The sequence below is a fragment of the Macaca nemestrina genome, chromosome 6, assembly GCF_043159975.1.
Source record: "Macaca nemestrina isolate mMacNem1 chromosome 6, mMacNem.hap1, whole genome shotgun sequence".
Taxonomy (NCBI): domain Eukaryota; kingdom Metazoa; phylum Chordata; class Mammalia; order Primates; family Cercopithecidae; genus Macaca; species Macaca nemestrina.
The window spans coordinates 103,620,095-103,634,711 of NC_092130.1; the positions used below are offsets into that span (position 1 = coordinate 103,620,095).

Consider the following 14,617-nt stretch of genomic DNA (forward strand, 5'->3'; position numbering starts at 1 on the left):
TAGTTATTATTGGTGCTGCAAAAGCACAAAATCACTTAATTGCAACGGCCAAGCAATAACTAGACTTTCAAATGTACAGCAGATGCTTGCAAACTTTGTAGACCACAACCACTCTCCAAATAGAACTGTAGTGAGTGTTTCAAAGATTATGGAAGAACTAAAAATGCAAGTAAAAATTACAGGAAATCTCTCCTGCAAAATTATTCAATCATGTATGACATCTGCCCCTTCACACATAGCACTAATTTGCTATGCTATGTATTTCGTCTTCACATCATTTCCAATACTGGAGGCATAAATTGTTTAAAGACTTTAGAGCATTCTAATTTGTTTTATGTATTTTTCTTTTGCAGATTTGACTCCATAAAAGTGCATTATCACAAAGCTGACTTTGTGTGTAAGCATTGTGTATGTAAATTAAAATGTTGAAACTTCCTCAAGAAATGAAGAGATGTCCTTTTTGTACATCTGCATTTGTGAAAGATAAAATTTCTCGAGATTTTGGCTCTTTGGGCAACTACATATGCCGTGGTGACCCACTGTGGCTTTTGAGGAGATTGATAATTTATGCTGTTTTTATATTTACCAACGTATTTACCTTTACTGGTGGTCCTTATTTCTTCTTGTGGATTTGAGTTACTCTCTGGAGTCCTTTAATTTTTACCTAAAGGGCAGGTCTGCTAGCAATGAGTTCTCTCCTTTTCTGTTGATCTTAGAATGTCTTAATTTCTCCTTTAGTTTTTAATAATAGCTTTGCAGGATATAAAATTCTTGACCGACAAGTCTTTTTTTTTAGCACTTTAAGTATGTTATCCCACTGCCTTATGGCCTCCATGGTTTCTGATGAGAAGTCAGCTGTTAATCTTACTGAGCATCCATTGTATGAATGAGTTGCTTTTCTCTTGTTGCCCTCAAGATTTTCTTTTTGTTTTTTGTTTTGATGTTTTGACTGATGTGTCTAGGTGTGGAATTCTTTGAGTTTATACTTGGAGTTAGTTAAGCTTCTTTGATGTGTAGATTAATGTTTTTCATCAACCGTTTCAGCCATTATCTGTTCAAATATTCTGTTTTATTTCCCTCTCTTCTCTGCATTTAGGGCTCCCATTATGCATATGGTAATATACTTGATGGTATCCTACATGTCTCTAAGTTTCTTTCAGGTATTTTTATTCTGTTTTATTGTTGTCTCTCAGATTGGATTATCTCAACTGATACGTCTTTGAGTTTGCTGATTCTTTCTTTTGCTGTCTAAAATCTGCTGTTGAGGCCAGGTGCAGTGGCTCACACCTATAGTCCCAGCACTTTGGGAGGCCAAGATGGGCAGATACCTTGAGCCCAGGAGTTTGAGACCAGCCTGGACAACGTGGTGAGATACTATCTCAACAATTTTTTTTAAATTAAAAAAAAAAAAATTTATTGTTGAGTCCTATGTTGGTTAGTTTTAAGTGTCAACTTGACTGGATTAAGGGATACCTCAGATAAATGGTACAGCATGATTTCTGTGTCTGTGAGAGTGTTTCCATAAATGATTGGCATTTAAATCAGTGGACTGAGTAAGGAAGAACGCCTCTACCCCTTTACCCAATGTGGGTGGGCACCATTCAATCCACTGAGGGCCTGGAAAGCACAAGGAGACAGAGAAAAATTATTTTTTTCCCCTCTCTCTCTTCTGGAGCTGGAACACACATCTAATCCTGCCTTCAGACGTCATAACTCTATGATTTCCAGCTTTTGGACCCCAAGATTTTCACCAGTAGCTCTCTTAGTTGTCAGACCTTCAGACTTGGACTGAATCATGCTACTTGCTTCCCTGGTTCTCCAGCTTGCACATAGAATATCATGGGACTTTTCAGACTCCATAATTGTGTGAGACAGTTCTAATAAATCTTCTCTTCTCTCTCTCTCTTTCTGTAGCTATAAATATAGATATTCCTATTGATTCTGTTTCTCTATAGAGCCCTGACTAATACAAGCCTCTAGTAAATTTTTCATTTTAGTTATTATCCTTTTCAAACCCCAAATTTTTATTTGGTTCTTTTAATAATGTCTATCTTCTTATTAATATTCTGTTCCGTGAGATATCATTTTCATATTTCCCTTTAATTCCTCACCCATGATTTCCTTTAGTTATTTGAACAGATTTATTTTCCTTTAGTTATTTGAACAGCTGAATTAATGTTTCTGTCTAATATCTGAGCTTCCTTAGGAAAAGTTGTTACTGACTGCTTTTTTCCTCCTGTGTATGGGCCATACTTTTCAGGCAATTGTTACTGCCTCTGCTGTTTGTTTGTTTAGTGACCCTCTTGGACTTAGTACTTTTTGTCATGTGTGACCTTTAAGTCTCTGGTTGGTTAGCTTAGTAGTCTAATGATTAGACAGAGATTTTATTAAACTCTTGACGGATAAGTCTCCCAGCCTTTTCCAAGAGGCTCTCTGTGTTGGAGCATGTCCTTCATGTTCTAGCAAGTAGATCACAACTCTATCCAAACCTTCGTTCTCTGCTAGTGCAGAGCCTCAAAGTAAGAGGTGAGAATTTTAGATCTTCTCAGGTATTTTCTTGACATAGAGACAGCTCTGGGCTTGCACACAGTCCTGTGCATTTGCATGGCTTACTAGATTCCCAGAAATATGTCTGAGCTTTGCAAATTTCCCTATGAACATCTAATTTACTAGTTTTTCTTTTTAAGATTTTTGGTCAGCCTCTTGTTAGCTGTGACTGTTAATGCTGCCTCAGATATAATTAGACAATTGCAGCTGATTGCTTTAAACAACCACCCTGTGGACAGGCTGCTTGCACATAGAAAGTTTTGAGTCACATCAAAGAAAGAGAAACCCTGAGAACAGGGCTTTGCAGCAAGTTGCCAGCCAAATCAAATAGTGCTGATTCTCTGGGGATAGGGTTTTGGGGGAGCTCCCAACCTATCTGCTCCTCCAGTAGCTACTAGACTGCTGGCTGTCACAGTTGTTATAGTTGCTAAACCATTGGCTTTTATGACTGTGGTGGAGCTGTGCAGAGGGGGATGAGATTAGGAAAGTTAAAACACTGGACTAAATTTAGTCTAGAACTGTCCAGGGTTCTGAGTTTAAATTCTGGCCTGACTATTTAGTCAGCTGAATAAGTCACACATTCTTACTGGTTTAACCTCTTTTTCTAAAAAACAAGGCTGTTGTGCATTTCAAAAGAAACTACAATTGGCAATGCCAAATGCTGGCAAGAATGTGGAGTGACTGGAACTCTCATCCACTGCTGGTGGGAACGCAAAATGGCACAGCCACTTTGGAAAACAGTTTTAAAGTTTTTGATAATGCCAAACAAACACTTAACATGATGTAGCAGTCTCATTCCCAAGTATTTACTCAAGGGAGATTAAAATGTATGTCCATGCTAAAATCTGTATGTGAATATTTATAGTGGCTTTATTCATACCAACAAAACCTAGAAAAAAAGTCCTTCAACTGGTGAAAAGATAAACAAAATATGGTACATCCATACAATGGAATTATATTCAAAAACAGAAAAAGAACAAATTACAATATTTCAATAACATGGAAACATGGATGACCCTCAATGCGTTATGCTAATGAAAAAAGGAGGCAGACCCAAAAGACTGCATATTGTATAATTTTATTTGCATGCTGTTCTGGGAAAAAACAGTGGTTTCCGGGGGCTGGGGGTGGGAAAAGAGACTGACTACAAAGGAGTATAGAAATATTTGGTGGGGGGATTGATATAACTGTTTAATATCTTATTGTGGGAGTGGTTTCATGATTGTATGTGTTTGTCAAAACATGCAGAACTCTACAATTAAAAGAATAAATCTTGTTGTATGTAATTTATACCCTAACTTAAAAATAAATAAGCAAGTAAAACTAAAGGAGGTACAGAGGGAAAAAAAGAAGTTCTATTGCTCTCTGAAAACAAGAAATCTTGAACTCTGAGATCCTGGTTGTCCCTTGGGCTGTTCCCTCCCTGCAGGAGCCTGCATGGGACTAATCCTCAGCCTTCTCTTTGTTTCACTGAAGACTTGTAGACTCTCAGATATCTCAGCTTAAAGGGACATAGAAACTGGTTCAGTTTAACTCATGGCTTTGTGCAGAACATTTTTTGACTTACAATCCCATCTTCTAATGTAAGTTGGAAGCAAGAACACCAGAGAAGACGGCAGCAGTTGTAAGATGTTGAGTGATCCTCTAGTAGTATTTAAAACTTCCACGGAAACATTGTCATCACATCATGATTCTGATTCTATACATAGCTGGAGCTAATTTAAGCTGTTATTACTCCTTCGGTGGCCGAGCTTTGGTTATGCTATAGGCAGACCCCACAATGCAAGGAGGAGAGGCCAGAAGCACCATTATAAGTAGCTGCATGAAGATGTGTAGGAGATAGTACAGAAACTACTGAGTTTTAATCTTTTTTCCTACAATCTTTAAAGAGCCCTTCCTGGTATAGTGTAAATACTTGGTTGGCTATAACTTTGAAGTTTATATGAAAAAACAACCAGCTAAAGAGAAGTCAAGAGCAGGAAAACAAGTGGCACTAACTAGCAGAGGAAACGGATACATATTAAACATACTAGAGAAGAATGTTTTCATTCTGTTCTGATTATACACTGTGGAGACAGGACATGCTTTCTTGTGGGGTTTGGCCTGGGCTGCCTTCTAGCATGAAGCACTGGGAAGATGCTCAGGCCAGCCTGGCTTCCCCTCACTATAAAGTGACCTTAACAGTCAGGCTTCACCCATATCTTACTTTCTTGAACTTTCCTCCAGGAGCAAAATCAGGATTTCTGGTCACCCACTGCTCATGGGGCAAGATGAGGAAAAGAAATCCCTGGGAGACAGTGATGGAGATGGAGCTGCCCCGTGGGAGTGTGTCAGCGGGGAGAAGACAAGGCCTGAGGAAGTCACCTTTTAAAGTAGATCTTCCCATGGAATTGTGTTGCCTGCTAAAAATGGCAACATGATGGGGAAACTCAGCAACTCCATGATGCTGGGAGATGTGCTCTGAGCCTGGCCATGAGGAATTTTTCTTTTCTTTTCTTTTCTTTTCTTTTCCCTTCCTTCCTTCCTTCCTTCCTTCCTTCCTTCCTTCCTTCCTTCCTTCCTTCCTTCCTTCCTTCCTTCCTTATTGCTTTCTTCTCTCTCTCTTCCTTCCTTCCTTCCTTCCTTCCTTCCTTCCTTCCTTCCTTCCTTCCTTGCTTGCTTGCTTGCTTGCTTGCTTGCTTGCTTGCTTGCTTGCTTTCTTGAGATGGAGTTTCCCTCTGTCTCCCAGGCTGGAGTGCAGTGGTGCGATCTCAGCTCACTGCAACCTTCACCTCCTGGGTTCAAGTGATTCTCCTGCCTCAGCCTCTCAAGTAGCTGGGATTACAGGTGCACACCACCACACCCGGCTAACTTTTTGTATTTTTAGTAGAGACAGGGTTTCACTGTGTTAGCCAGGATAGTCTTGATCTCCTGACCTCATGATCCACCCGCGTCGGCCTCCCAAAATGCTGGGATTACAGGCGTGAGCCACTGTGCCCGGCCAGAATTTTCCCTTTAATACTGGCTGGGGAAAGTCAGGGATTTTTAAAAAGCAACATGAAATATTTCAAAGGCTCTAAATGACAGCCTCTAATTTCTGACAGTTCTCAGGTACCTTTAAGTTTCCCTGACTCTTTTTGCTCATATTACTCTTAAAATAGACTAGCAAGGAAGGGTAGCAGGCTGGGGGTGGCTACTGCTAAAGCTTGCCAGGATGCCAAGCAGGTGGCAATTCCTTGGAGACCACTTAGCGATGAGTGCAGGAAGAAGAGCTCTGTACAACTCCCTGAAATTGCTCCCACTCGATCTGTCACCTTCTGCAGTCTTGGCCCCTTTCCCAGTGTGACCCACTTGCCCCCTGCCCTCCAAGTGAGGGCTTCCAGTACCTCCATTCACTGTTCAATTTTAATTCAGCTCATTGGTTTCTAATGTTGCATTAGCAATATACCTGTTGCGTATTTTGTTTATTCCTTATTTTTGACAAAAAGAGCATGTGTGTGGGTGTTAATCGTTTTGTTGTTGTTGTTTGTTTGTTTGTTTGTTTGTTTTTTGAGACAGGGTCTTGCTCTGTCACCCGGGCTATAGTACAGTGGCATGATTACCACTCACTGCAGCCTCAACTTCCTGGGCTCAAGCAATCCTCCCATCTCAGCCTCCCAGGTAGCTACAACTACACCTGCAACTACAGGTGTGTGCCATCACGACTGGTTAGTTTTTTTATTTTTGAAGTTTTTTTGTAGAGACGGGAGTCTCACTACGTTACTCAGGCTGGTCTTGAACTCCTGGCTCAAGCAGTCTTCTCACTTGGGTCTCCCAAAGTACTGAGATTACAGGTGTGAGCCACCATTTAATAGTTTTTAATGATAAAATATTTAACCCTTGTCTGACCAATAATAATACTAATAACTAACATTAAACTTTGGTTATAGACTGAATTGTTTTCCCTCAAAATTTATTTGTTGAAGCCTTAACCCACACTGTGACTGTATGTGGAGATAGGGCTTTAAAGTGATAAACACCAAATGAAGTCAAAATGGCGGGGTCCTAATATAACAGGACTTGTGTCCTCATAAGGAGAGGAAGGGACACCAGCAGTGCCTAAGTACTGAGAGAAGGCCATGTGAGGACGCAAAGAAGTTGGTCAACTTTAAGCCAAGGAGAGAGGCCTCAGAAGAAACCAAACCTGCTGACTTTCAGCTTCCAGAATGGAGAGAAGAAATTTCTGTTGTCTAATCCACCCAGACTGCGGTCCTTTGTTTTGGCAGCCCTAGCAAATGAATCAAGCCTATACTGTGTGCTTGATTCTGCTAAGTGCATTACATGCATTATTTCAGCTAACCATTTAAACAAGTCTACGTGATTACCCCCAATGTACAGACAAGGAAATTGGCAAAATAAGTAAGTGCTGAGGTTTGAACTCAAGTCTTCTGACTACAAGACCCTGCACATAAATTCACTCTACACTACTTCAAAAGGAAGTGTGTGGTCCCAGATGCTCTCAGATAGGGGGTCACCTTTTAAAATAGATCTTTCAGGATGATTTGTTGCTTGCTAAAAATGGAGTAGAGCAGCAGATACTCTCTAAAGGAAAAAAAAAGATCCAGATTCCAGCCCTGACTCAGCCGCTGACTGAGGGACTGTGGTAGACTGAACAGCGGCCCCCTAAAAACCATGTTCATGTCCTAATTGCCAGAGCCTGTGATTATCACCTCCTATGGTAGAAGAGTGAATATCACCTTATATGGCAAAAGATATAGTTAAGATTTTGAGAGGAGGAACTTATCCTGGTTTTCCAGGTAGGATCAAAATGCCATCACCAGTGTCATAATGAAATGGGAAAAGTCCTCTTGTTCCCCTTGCAGGGTGTGTGATGGGGGGTGTGGCTCGCTTCTTCAGTGCTCTCATACCTTGGTGTACTAGAAGAATTGGATCACCATGTGGGTTTGGAGAATAAGTGAAATGTTTTATTGAGTGGAAATAGCTCTTAGCAGATAGGGGAGGCAGAAGGGAGATGGTTTTCCCCTAGAGCTGGGCCACTCAGCAGCCCAGGCTCTCCTCCAACTGCCCTGGTCAAACTGTGTCATTCCACCAGTCGATGGCCTGCTGCCCTGCTGGTGCTTGTTGGTGTGCTCTCCACATCCTCTTGATGTACAATCGCTTGTGTCTCTGCCTGCTAGGGTCTCAGGGTTTTCATAGGCACAGGATGGGGGCATGGCGGGCCATGGTGGTCTTGGGAAATGCAACATTTAGGCAGGGAAACAGAAATGCCCGTCCTCACCTCGGTCTGTGGGCACAGAGCCCTCGCGAGGGATCACACCCTTCTACCCAGCACTTCCCTGCCCCGCTTCTGTATCAATAAGAAAGAGGGAAATAACATAGACAGAAGAGAGGAGAAGGCAAAGTGAAGAGAGAGAGAGATGCAGCTACGAGTCAAGGAATGCCTGCAGCCCAGGGAGGCTGGGAGAGGCGAGGAAGGACCCTTCCTTAGAGCCTCCAGAGGGAGCCTGGCTCTGCCAAAATCACCTTGATTTTGGCCTTCCAGCCTCCAGCACTGTGAGAGAAAAAATATCTTGTCGTTTAAGCCCCCCAGTTTGTGGCATTTTGTTACAGCAGTCACAGGAAACGAATGCAGAGATTTTAGACACATCATTTATTCCTCCATGATATAAGCATGTGGGTAAGAGCAATAGTTTTGGCTTGGGTGCTTGGTTGCTGTGCTTGAAATTATCCACCACTGGAGTCACCAAAACTTTACAAAGTTTTGAGGTTTGAGGATGACCGCAAGGTAACCGAAGCAGAACTACTCGGGTGTGGGCTCAGAAAACAGAACCTGTAAAGGCTCTCCAGGTGATTCTAAGGGTGCCTGGGGGCAGGCCCCTGGTTTCTGTGTCTAGGCCCTTGAAGCTCTGATAGTCTGTGATTCTCACTAAACAGAACTCAGGATTCCCTGTTGTCCCCTTCTTCCAAAGCTTCAAGAAACAGTTTGAACTTTTGTGGGCAAGGAGACAGCCAGGACTTTCCAGAATAGAAGTGGATGGCAAGGGATTCCTCCCAGGACCACAGAGGGGAATGGAGAATTTAGGGAGAGAGGGAAGAGAACAGCAGGGCAGCGGGTGGAAATGAGAACTCCTGGGAGGTCTGGGGAGCCTTCAATAACATTGGAGCGGACTGCGGACAACGGAGAGGGCTGCGGGGCCAGGGGAGGCACCTGTGAAAATAGCAAATACTTGAGCCAGAGACGATACACATCCTGCCCTGGCTCCTGCAGGTTTCCCGCAGAGGCAAGGATCACAGGGCCAGGGTGATGTGTCTCCCACGATGTCAGCGTCCCCGAGGACCCATCAGGAATTTGACAGGGGAACCCACTTGGGGCTGCAGTGACATCTGAGGAAGGAGTATAAGAGGGATAGAGGGGGTGAGAGCCAGATCATCATTCCCAAAGATATGGCTTTAACCTCTGCCCCCTCCTGCCCTCCAGCTCTGGGAGACCCCGGCAAGCCAAGAACCTTCTCCAAAAGGGAGGGGAGGGGGGGTTGCGGGTGGGGGGAGAGCCTCTGCCGGGCGCCATCATCTCTCCTCCACCACACAGCTGACAGACACTTGAGAACTTTCCTTCCCAAGCCCGTATCCTGCTGGTTCAGGGCAAAGTGTGCAGCTTTCCCACCAGGATCAGTGAGGAAATGGCCTGGTTTGGACTCAAACAGACTGATTTGTTTTCCCAACAAGGCCTCTGCTCAGTTCAGGGAGCCCCAGTGATGCCCATTTTTCCAGGGTGCCTCTCCCACCCGCCTCCCTCTCCCCTCTCTGAGAACACATCGCCTAGTGTCTGTAAGGCTTCTGCTTCTTGTTTGACATCCCTTATTTACAAAGCAAACAGAATGTTCCTTTTAACACACATCATGCTAAGTTTATTAATGCAGAAAACAATCCCAGGGGGCCGACCCAGGGGACCCTTGAAACCTGCCAGCACAAACTCTTCAAACGCTCAGCCCGTCAGATCCTCCAGGACAATATTTCACACAATGGAGTAAAAATAATATTTTTCTTTGGACCTTTCCAGCCGCTTTTGTGGCGAGCAGACAGAAATTATTTTCTTACTCTGCTCCCAGAGCAGAAATCTGGACGAAGCTGCGTTTATTTGTTTAACACAATGATTTCATCCTAAATGTCTCGACAGCAAATAGTTGGTGGTTTAATAAAGGGCCTTTGAAAGGAGGCTGGAGCTGGGGAAATGTGAGGCATGTGGCTCGCAGGGGCCGAGCAGGTCGTGGGCTGCTGAGACTGGGTGCCCCCTCCGCCTGCCTGGGAGCCCTGGGGGTCGTGGCATGTTATTGCTCCCTGATCAGAACAATTTGTGCCGCTTCCATCCTGGAAAAGGAAGGAGACTGACCTTTTGGTCATGAATCCCGAACCTTCCCCAAGACGAGCCCTGCCAAATAGAGACAGACATAACCCAAAAGCAGATACTTGAACCTGCGTGAAGAAAATAGGCCTTTTGTACTTATGTCTGCCTTCCCATGATTAAAAATTATGTCCTGTGTCAGCCAAATGTTGGCTGCTGTTCTGGTGCCAGCCCAGAGTTCTGCAGCCAGGGCAGTGATTAGGAGAAGGGAGAGGGATCGGAGCCAGCTGAGGCCTGATTTCCCAGTGAGCAGAACCTACCCAACCAGGGCCAAAGCCCCCAAGCTTTCCAACCTGCAGTTAGACGTGTCAACAAAAAACTCAAAAAACTCATTTGCGTTTCACTTCTTTTCTTTGGGAAGAATTGTAAGGGGCAGCGAAATGGAACAAGCAGAACACAGAGGAAAAGAACCAAAAGTTCATGAGTGATGTAACAACTGGCCAGGTGGCCCCCATTGCAGCCCCATCATGTTATAGCACAGAAGAGAGGCCCAGAGAGGGGCAGTGATGCCTGACAGCATACAGCTATTAGAAGAAGAGCCGTTGCTGGAACCAGGCATCTAACCTCCAGGGTTGTAGGGAAAAGGGCCTAATCTAGCCTTACAGCTGACAAAACCAAAAAGCTGAATTATGGGTCTCATTTTTTCCAACTGGGACTTGGTTCAAGGTGATTGAATGTAATTCAGTTCCTGGTGATTTGGGTTCTTGGAACAATTGATTCAGATCTTAATCAGTTCCTGGCTAGAACAGTGAAGAATAGAATATGTTTACACACACACACACACACACACGCACGCATGTGCGCAGAGTTATATTTCAAATTATTCACTTATTCATTGAAGAGTGTATACAAAATGCATGTATATTTAAAAGATAATTAAAATGACTTATAATAATAATATATTACTGGTAACTAATTGATATATCTCTGCTCAGTCTTTTCTCATTGCTTCTATATGTTTTTATTATATATATATTATTTTTTACAAAATTAAGATCTCAACTGCTTTATTTTTAAAATTACATAATTTGTGCTTAAGCATTTTCCATATCATTAACAGACTTTCTGAAGCATGACCTTTGAAATGCTACTTGGTATTTCATCATATGATGTGACCGTCATAATTCTTTTCCCCATTACCCTAAAGCTGGTCATAGGACAGAATGTCTTTGAGTAGGTCTTGAAGAATAGTCCCTGAAAGACTGATGGGCTGTGTGGGAGGTGGCCTTTACATTCTTGCAGAAATTTAAATCTCTTTCCTCCACCTCTGAGTGGTTTCAGATTGCTTTCAATTGTAGCTGCCTGCCTCACTCCCAGCTCTGTTTTATCTCTTTCATTTCTCCTTTTTTCTACTTTTTTCCTAGACCCGAAACAGGCAGATTCCTTACATTTGCATATTTTATAACCTCAAAGAGTTTTCATAGAAGTGCACAGATTTAATCTTCATAAAAACCCTACAACATGGGTAGGGCAGAATGATCCCAATTTTATATGAAGGAAAAATGAAGCAGGCAAAAAAAAAAAAAAAAAAAAAAAAGAAAAAGAAAAAACAGGAAAAAAGAACGATCCCAATTTTATATTCAATGAATGTATTTTGAGTGCCAACTATTTGCACTTTGGTAGTCACTAAAGGAGGGGCATAAGTAAGTCCATCCTTATCTCAAGGAATTTTCAGTCTAGTGGGGGCACTTTTAAGGAATTCAGTAGATGATGGCTATTATTGTTTTTGGCTGAAATGACTCGCCTTCTGTCAGGTGGTTAGTAAGTGGCTCAGGAAAATGAACCAGCACATCCTCTGCTTTCTGTACTCTATTCCCTACACTACGTGACTGTTAGTCAAGGGTAGGTCCAGAATACAGGGGGATGGTCAGGGTAGGTGGATGATGGGGAACCTTTAGAATTCCTTCTTCTCCTTCATCTCAAGCTCCAGTGAAAGGACTTCACACTTGAGACACTAAATTCTCCTGAGAGGAGCCAGTCCATGGATTGATGCTTTCTTTGTGCTGGAGGGAGAGATGATAGTATTTATCTTTTGATGAACAAACAGTTGTTTGGGATTTAGCTACTTCTACATCTGTGAAAGGATAAAAAAGGAGAAAGGAAATAAAAATCATTAATCATCTCCCATGTACCAGTCTCTGTACGAGGTGCTTTACGTGCATTATGTCATTTAAATTGGAACTCACAAGAAGCCTGTTTTATTCATCATTGTATTACTTTGGACCTAGTGCAATGTTTGCCACGTAATAAGCATTGAATAAATGCTGAACTAACGAATGAATGCTCATTTTACAGATAAGAAAATTGAGGTCTGAGAAGTTAGGCAACCAGTACTAGGTTACATAGCTAGTAAGTAATGGAACTGGGATTCAAACCCAGTCTTCCTGGCTCTAGAATTGTGCTTTTCCCATCACTGCACCCTTGGTAAGCTGTGTACATGCTTCAGGCTTTGGATGGACTGTTCAGTTATTATGGATGTGGCGAAAATCCAATTCATCGTGCATGGACTACCCTTGGGTTCATTGTTTCCTCTTTCTACAGTCCTAGTATTTTGCTATGAAGACAGCATTTGCTGTTGTATTTTTGCTGGTTGACTGTCCTCCTCTAAGCACTGGACACATCTTTCTTATATCATCACTTGCACTGGGGCTCTGGATCCTTTAGAGTGGAGAGTATGTTGTTTTCAGCACTGCAAGAGATATTTTTACATTCTTTTCAGAATGTGAAGAACTCTGGACTGATCACAGTGGCTCATGCCTGTAATCTCAGCACTTTGGGAGGCTGAGGTGGTGCTTGAGGTCAGGAGTTCAAGACCAGCCTGGCCAGCATGATGAAATTCGTCTGTACTAAAAATACAAAATTAGCTGGGCATGGTGGCATGCACCTGTAGTCCAGCTACTCAGGAGGCTGAAGGAGGAGAATCACTTGAACCTGGGAGGCAGAGGTTGCAGTAAGCTGAGATCACACCACTACACTCCAGCCTGGGCCACAGAGAGAGGCTCTGTCTCAAAAAAAAAAAAAGAAAAAAAGAAAAAAAGAAAGAAAGAAATGTGAAGAACTCTGGTCTCCCTCTTTAGAAGCTAAGGCAAAGAATAAAGTTAGGTTTTGCAAATGTTCCCTCGAGATGTGCTTCAGTTGCATTATTAGAGACCCATTATGCAGGGATAAGAGGGCAGCTAAAGGAGCTGCCTCTTTAAATCTTAGAATGTCAATGTTCTCATTTGGCTTCACTTCTTAGTCCTTGCCAGGGAGCTAATTGTTATATCTTGAAGGAAAATCTCTTGCTAGCAAGACTACCTGCTTAGTGCATATATCTTTAAGCCCATTGTATAGACCGTTGCATAGATGCCTAAGGGGAATTTAGAATCCAGGTGCTTATGTTTCATGCATTTCCCATATCTAACATTACATAAGGTTTGGAAAACACAATTTTATGAAATAAAATCAGAGCCAACTACTCTGAGGCCGAACACCATTTAACGTTATTCTTTCTGAATAGTGAGATTTTCGCTGATAATAAACACATTGACATAAGAAAACAAAGATCTCTGACGGGTTATAGGCACTCTCTGGGAATATCTAGTTGATACTGAAAGGCCGTGTCAGGACTGTGTGGGAAAGAAAATTGAAGAGTGTCAAGGAGAGTTGCTTTCAGCTCTGGCGGAGAACACTTTGAGTTGCTTTTTTATTCCCTTACCCCTCCCCTGTCCCAAGACTCACGCCCATTGCTCAAGTACACAATGTGCTTGCACCAAACCAACACCAGCAAAGTATTTTCTGGACTGTTCCAGTGTGATTTGTCTTCATCACCCAAGTGTGAGTCTCACCCAAGCAGTCTCTGGGTGTTTTTTGTAAAAGAGGGAGGGGTTTTCCAAAATAGAAGGTTTTGTTTTGCAATTTACAAAAAGTAACAGGATCCTTTCTGAAAAAGGATTCTGTTTTGAATCCCAGAACATAACCTGACACTCCCAATCATCACTTTCACTTTATAAAACTTAGACTGTATCTTGCGGGCTCATTATCTGTCCATTTCCAGCCTGAACCAAATCTAAGCCATTCCATGGGGAGGTGACCTAAGAAACATTTTTCTGCCCAACTTTTGAGACTTGCAGTTTGTATTCCTGACATGTACATATATAAATGATGTAATTGATTTGGGATACTGAGCAGATCATTTAGATATAGTGCCTGGCCTAGAATAACTTACCTTTTGGTTCAAAGCAACCAGGCAACAGAGTTCTTTTAAAATCTCAAAGTGCTACTAAACATAATAAAGACTTTTTTACTTATCATCAAATCACTTCAAGCTCAGGAATGACTTTTAATATCCTTTTCATGACATGCCATATCTATTACAAGTCAAAAGGAGTTCCCCAAACCAAACAATAACATTGAGTGAAAACTTATATAAAGTCTTTCTCTATTAGAAAAGTTAGTTTTGGCTCCTGAACATCAGCTTTTATGGTTTCTTATAAAGTCATGGCTATTTCTTAGCAGTAGGATTTTCCAAGCCTTGCAATGAAATTCTTAGTTATACCTGTATTTAAAATGCAGAATGAGTAACTTTGTCTTCCAGGAAGATGTAGTTGACATACTTTTCACTATTCCTGCCACTAAATACAACTAAAAACCCTGGGCATCATATATGAAACTAGCAGAAGAAAACTCTAAAAGATGGAGAAATGTAGG

General features: G+C 42.2%; 1 long non-coding RNA gene across 1 annotated transcript; it reads right to left on the minus strand.

Moving 5' to 3' along the window:
* Window positions 1–9,411: 9,411 nt before the first annotated feature.
* Window positions 9,412–10,338, minus strand: LOC112425455 (uncharacterized). Its single transcript, XR_003016516.2, has 2 exons — window positions 10,222–10,338; window positions 9,412–9,894 (listed from the first exon to the last, which is right to left on the minus strand). It is a non-coding gene; the product is annotated as an uncharacterized lncRNA (long non-coding RNA).
* Between the last annotated feature and the right edge of the window lie 4,279 nt (window positions 10,339–14,617).